Source organism: Elephantulus edwardii, unplaced genomic scaffold (assembly GCF_000299155.1).
Source record: "Elephantulus edwardii isolate Elephantulus edwardi_28Jun2011 unplaced genomic scaffold, EleEdw1.0 scaffold00134, whole genome shotgun sequence".
Taxonomy (NCBI): Eukaryota; Metazoa; Chordata; class Mammalia; order Macroscelidea; family Macroscelididae; genus Elephantulus; species Elephantulus edwardii.
The window spans coordinates 2,758,319-2,765,238 of record NW_006399884.1 but is presented as its reverse complement, the minus strand read 5'-3'; the positions used below and the strand labels follow the sequence as shown (position 1 = coordinate 2,765,238).

The window sequence follows — 6,920 nt, the reverse complement described above, 5'->3', positions numbered from 1 at the left end:
TCAAATCAGATCTGACTGGTACAGGAGGAGATTGCCCCTCCTTCCTCGGCAGAGCATCTGGTGGATTCGAACCGTGCGCCTCTGGGAGTGCAGTGCAGCTTCTTGCCACTAGGCCACCAGAGCTCCCCTATGAGGCATATATTTTTTAAAAAATTCTTTTAGTCTGTAGACATTTTGAAATGGATACATTATCTCTGAGGTACTGTTCACTTCTAAGTTTATTATTCTGTTTTGGTAAGGTTTTGTTGTTTTAATTTGCATGCCAACACTTTTTTCCAGGAAAGAACTCATTACTTTTGTAAAGCACCTACAGCAATCTATTATAAAATTGGTTTATGTATTGTTGTTGCTATGTGCCGTCGAGTCACTTGCGACTCATAGTGACCCTATGCACAACAGCCCTAAACTGCTCTGTCCTGTGCCAATCGCACTGTCTCCGACCCTCCCATCCCGATTATCCCAGTCACTGAATCAATCCACCTCATAGAGGGCCTTCCCCTCCTGCATCGTCCCTCTACCCTCCCAAGCATGATGTCACTCTCCAAGGACCTGTCCCTCCTTACAACATGTCCAAAGTATGTCAGACAAAGCCTCAGAATCCTTGCCTCCAAGGAGCCGACTGGTTTAACCCTCTCCAGCATGAATCTGTTTGTTTTCTTGGCAGTCCATTCATTCAATTGAATGTATCATTCAATACTCTTCTCCAGCACCACAGCTCAAAGGCATCAATTCTCCTTCTATCTTCCCTAGTCATTGTCCAACTCTCTGGTGCATAACACCTTATTGCAAAGACATTGCTTATGTATTAGGTGATCAAATGGTCAAGGAACTTAGCTGCTAATAGAAGGGTAGGAGGTTTGTGTCCACGCAGATGGTGCACAGAAGAAAGGACTAGCAAAGAAAAACTCTAGTGAGTACTGTTCTATTCTGATACATGCAAGGTCACAATAGGATGAAAACAACTCAAAGGTTTTTTTGTGTTTTTTGAGTTGTTTTCATATATTAAGTGCCACAAAAGTGAGCCAGACTACTCACTTAAGTCTACTCTTAAGGAGCATTGAGGATAGCAAGAGCAGATAGGATCTTACTTCTTAGATCTGAAAGAATGAGGAAATTGAGGTCAAGAGATGAAATAAAGGCATTCCAGGTAGAAACAACTTGGAAGGTGCACCAATAAAGCCTGGGAAAGTTAATTCTCAGTTCCTGGGGGAAAACTGCAGATGACTGAGAATTTTTGAGAGATAGGGTGGTGAGAAATTGGACTGCACGATTAGGCTGCTATTTAATATCTCTCTCTGTCAGGCTAGAGGATTTCTTTTTTATCCTGAAGTCAAAAGAGAGTAACTTTAAACAGGCACTTCACCGAAGACGACATTCAGATGGCTAACAAACACATGAAGAAATGCTCAAAATCCCTAGCCCTAAGAGAGATGCAAATTAAAACAACTATGAGATATCATTTCACCCCAGTCAAAATAGCAAAATTTAACAGAACAGCAAGCAACAAATGCTGGCGAGGTTGTGGAGAAACTGGAACCCTGATTCACTGTTGGTGGGAGTGTAAAATGGTGCAACCCCTGTGGAAAGCAGTATGGCGCTTTCTCAAAAAGTTGCAAATAGAGATACCATTTGACCCAGCAATTCCACTACTGGGAACATACCCTGAAGAGACCATAGCTGACATCCAAGCAGATATATGCACACCCATGTTCATTGCAGCTTTGTTCACAATAGCAAGGAGTTGGAAACAACCTAAGTGCCCATCAACAAACGAATGGCTAGAGAAGCTGTGGTATATTCGCACAATGGAATACTATGCTGCATTAAAAAACAAGGAACTCATGCAATATTATTCAAAATGGTTGACTCTGGAGAACATTATGCTGAGTGAAATATCCCAGTCACAAAAGGACAAATATTACATGATGCCACTGTTGTAGAATGGGACTGTCCTTGGGGTTGGGGAGAGACTGAGTAAGATGGGTTCAATAATGTATACTGCACTGAAACAGAGGAGGGAGAGAACCGTTTAAAAGAGAGATGTAACTGGGTGTTTCTGTCATCACAGGAGACTAGAACGAGGGCTGCATGGTGGAGGGGACCTGGGGGAGGGTTTGTAAAACAATGAAAGAATCTTTTCTTTTACTTTTCCATAATTTTTGGACTCATGTACTTATAACTTGTTAGTCAAATTTGTGTCTTCTAGGTTGCAACACCCCCATGATACATCTTGAAGGATATGTACATGTACAGCCAAGCACAATCAATAAGAGTGCATCTGAATTCCAAAATCAATCTCCATAATAGTCTATGTGTTTCCTACTGCCAAAGGGGCCCTTTAGAGTAGTGAGAGAAGATCTTCACCCTGAAACCCACAGCGTCCCTTTTCAGCAGGAAGTAGCTAAGAGAATACGCCGTCCCCTTTTCCTTATGACTCAGGGTGAAGTCTCTCTCAGGGAGGAGTGATAGGGAATGGCAAAGGATACACTGACAAAGAAGATTAATCAGAACTGGCTTTGACAAGCACTGTGGCATTTGGACAAGAACAAACTGGGAGGAGGGTAGAGAGAATAGTGCAACAATGAATGAGTGGAAGCCCAAAATCTCTGTAAATGTTTATGAAAATTAATAAAATATAATTATAGGAAAAAAAAAAAAAAGAGAGTAACTTTAAAACTCAAATATAGAATAAAAACAAAATACGCTGTAGTGAAACAACTTCAACCTATAAAAAAAATCTACAGTACAGAGTAGAAATATACAAGGTTTCCAAGACTGTGTTCTGTCACATCTTTCGCTCCCTACACCCCTATATTTGAACTGCCAGTCTTTTGGTTAGCAGCCTCATGTCTTGTTCTCTTTGCTACTAGAGCTCCTTAAAATGGGAAATAGAACAGATGAAATGATAATTTAAAGCAATCAATACAAGGATCAGGGGCATCACACGATGATTGAGGCCTTAGGAGTTGAGAAAAAAAGATCTGGTGATCTGCTTTAATAATGACTGTAGCCTAGAAAACTACAAGGGTGATTCCCTCCATCGTATAGGATTTTTTTGAGGCCTAATAGACTCAGAGATACAGAGCCACAGGATGGCAGTTAAGAAGCTGCTGTCACAATTCAGGGAGCTGTGTGCCTGGATTCAATACAGTGCCACTATCCAGAAACCCTGCCTGCCTGGACCAAAGCAGAGACAGCAGAATTCAGAGGAAAGACAAAACACAGAGAAATTAAGGAGACATGGTCAGACATGTAAGACATGGTGAAGGTATCATCCCAATAAATAGTTGTTTAATAGATCTACAGAGAGAGTTTAAAATCAAAGTTATTGGTAGATGCCCCTGAGTTAGCTCCTGTGCACATAGACCCTATGTAGAACAGAACAAAACCCTGACTGATCCTGTACCCTCCTCGCAATGTCTGGTCTGCTTACCCCATTGCTGCAGCCATTGTGTTGAACCATCTCACAGAGGAGCTTCCTCTCTTTCATGGACCATGTGCTCTCCACAACCACCTCTCATCTATCAGTTTGTCTCATACTGTGACGACTTGACTGTGATGCTGAAGGCATTCTATGGGCAAGATCATCCATTGAAGACAGTTAGCAGTAGAGTGTCTAGACTAAGACTAGGAAGAGGACTGGTCATCTGCATCTGAAATAATGGACCTTTGAAATCCCTGTAAGTAGTAGCATTGTCTGACATAGTGTAAGAAGCTAGGGTCCTCAGGTTAGAAGGCATGCAAAAATGCAACTGGAGGAGAACTGCTTCCTCAAGGAAGTGTCAACCTGAATAAAAAAAAGGTGAGAGGAAAACCGTCAATAAGAAGGATTGATATAGTAACTTCAGTAATGAGTTTAAGCACAGGAGACAACGTGAGAGTACAAGGAATCGGGCAGGGATTTGTCCTGTTGTACATAGGGTTGCTATGAGTCAGAGCTGACTTGATGGCACCTAGCATGAACTATTTTTTCAAATGTGATGCCCTCTAGGGACTGGTCCCTCCTGACGACATGCCCAAATTATGTGAGATATGGTTTCACTATCCTTTCTTCCAAGGAGCACTCTGGCCATTCTATGGTGCAGCTGTCCAGGTGGCCATTCTCTCCACAGACAAATCTGAAAATGTTCAATATTTGCTGCTTCTGGATGTCACTCCACTTTCCCTTGATATTGAAACTGCTGATGGAATCATGTCTGTCCTCATCAAGCAGAATACTACTGTTACGACAAAGTAGACAACCTTCATAACTTACTTGGACAACCAGCCTGGTGACCAAAGATAGCAACCTTCTTGGCAAATTAGAACTCATTGGCCTACCACCTGCACCTTGTGGTGTTCCTCAGATGGAAGTCACCTTTGGTATTAATGCCAATAGTATCCTCAGTGTGTCTGCTGTTGGTAAGAGCACTGGGGGAAAAAAAAACCAAGATTACCATCACTAATGACAAGGATCACTTGAGTCAAGAAGACCTTGAACAAATGGTCCAAGAGGCTGAGAAGAACAAAGCTGAAGATGAGAAGCAAAGAGATAAGATGTCTTCTAAGAATTCCCTGGAGTCATATGCATTTAATATGAAAGCAACAGTGGAAGATGAAAAGCTTCAAAGCAAGATCAATGATGACAAGCAGAAGATCCTTGACAAGTGCAATGAAATTATCAACTGGCTTGATAAGAGTCAAGCTGCAGAAAAGGAGGAATTTGAACATCAGTAGAAAAAGCTGGAGAAGGTCAGCAGCCCCATCATCATGAAGCTTACCAGAGGGCTGGAGGCATGCCTGGCGGTAAGCCTGGCAGCTTTTCTGGTGGCAGAACTTCTCTGTCTGGTGGTGCCTCTTCTGGACCCACCACTGAAGAGGTTGACTAAGCCAATCTGAACACTTTAGCATAGTTCCACAGTTAAAAACTGTGAAGGACCTAAATTTGTAGCACATTTGCAATTTCACAGTACAAACCGCTAGACTAAATTTCTGGGCATTCACATAGGGAAAGGAAACAACATTGCACTTTATTGTCAATGTATTGTAAATAGAAAATGTAATGTCTAAAACAAAGATGTATTTAAAATTGACACCATAAAAATATAAAAAGGCTTACTGATGCAATAAAACAGAGGCATATCTAGTGAAAGATAGACTGTACAAAAAGTTCAAGTGATAACGAAAGATAAAAGGAGGGGATGACACCTGGAAAGACAAGGGTGAAACCAAACTTTACATTATGCTGCCAGCTGAAAAGGAGAGAGCGCACCATAGGTTCTTGATATTGATGAGCATCATCTGCTTCTATTGGGTATGGAGTCTGTATATGCTTTCCATGTTTTTCTTGCTCCTTTTTGTGTCTCTCAATATTTTGCCCGTATAACCCTTTATTAATTAATCTTGAAGCTTGAATCTGTTACCCTGTTCTTTTTTAAAAAATCATTTTTTATTAATTTTAATGAAAATTTAGAGAGACTTTGGATTTCAATTTATTCATTGTTGCACTTTTCTCCCTGCCCACTCTTCCCCTCCAGTACACTCTTCTCTTTGAAAAGTAAAAGAAAAAGAAAAATTCTTTCATTGTTTTACAATCCATCCCCTCAGGTCTACTCCAATATGCAGCCTTTGTTCTGGACTCCTGTCATGACAATAATACCTAATCACTACCTTGTTCTTTAAACTTGAGACACATCAGCATGTTCTTTCTCTGATTTTTCAATAGTTCGAATAAAATGGCCCAAGTAATACTAATGAGTAGGTAGGTCTAGACCTACCAATGTCGAGAGTTTCTCAGAGAATATGTGTGTCAAACAAAGGAGGAAAAAGAAGAAGGCAATCAAAAGTCCAAAGTTAAAGAGGGAAAAACATTGATTTGTTTCATATGGCGAAAAAGTAACTTGTGCATTTCAAAACTCCTCCTACCTGGAAAATCTTAAGTTCTTAACTTCTCTCTTCTTTATCATTTCCAATAAAGAATTACTTGTGTTTCTCACATGAGGAAATGTTCAAAATCCCTAGCTCTAAGAGAGATGAAAATCAAAGCAACTATATCATCTCACCACAGCAAGAATAGCAAAATTTAACAGAACAGCAAACATCAAATGCTAGGGAGATTGTGGAGAAACTGGAACCTTTATTCATTGTTAGTGAGAGTGTAAAATGGTGCAACCACTGTGGAAGGCTGTATGGCGTTTTCTCAAAAAGTTGCAAATAGAAATACAATTTGACCCCGCAGTTCCACTACTGGGAATATACCCTAAAGAAACAAGAACTGCCACCCAAGCAGATATATGCACACCCGTGTTTATTGCGGCTTTGTTCACAATAGCAAGGAGCGGGAAACAACCTAAGTGCCCATTAACAAACGAATGGATAGAGAAGCTGTGGTATATTTACACAATGGAATACTATGCTGCATTGAAAAACAAGGAACTTGTGAAATATTATACAAAATGGGTGACCCTGTAAGACATCATGCTGAGTGAAATATCTCAGTCACAAAAGGACAACTATCACATAGTGTGATTGCTGTAAAATAGGACTGACATCGGGGTTGAGGGTAGACTGAGAAAGATGGGATAAATAATGTATACTGCATTGAAACAGATGAGGGAGAGAACTGTTTAAAAGGGATGTGTTGTTGTTGTTGTTGTTGTTATGTGCCGTCGAGTCGTTTGCGACTCATAGCGACCCTATGCACAACAGCCCTAAACTCTGCTCTATCCTGCGCCAACCGCACTGCCTCTGACACACCCATCCCAATTACCCCAGTCACCGAATCAATCCATCTCATAGAGTGTCTTCCCCTCCTGCGCTGTCCCTCCACCCTCCCAAGCATGATGTCCCTCTCCAAGGACCCGTCCCTCCTGGCAACATGTCCAAAGTATGTCAGACGAAGCCCCAGAATCCTTGCCTCCAAGGAGTAGCTTGGTTTAATC

General features: G+C 41.2%; 1 pseudogene; it reads left to right on the top strand.

Annotated features, from left to right (window-relative positions):
* The window catches only part of LOC102843713, a 59,496-nt pseudogene extending 54,628 nt beyond the window's left edge, over positions 1-4,868 (top strand).
* The last annotated feature ends 2,052 nt before the right edge of the window (positions 4,869-6,920 follow it).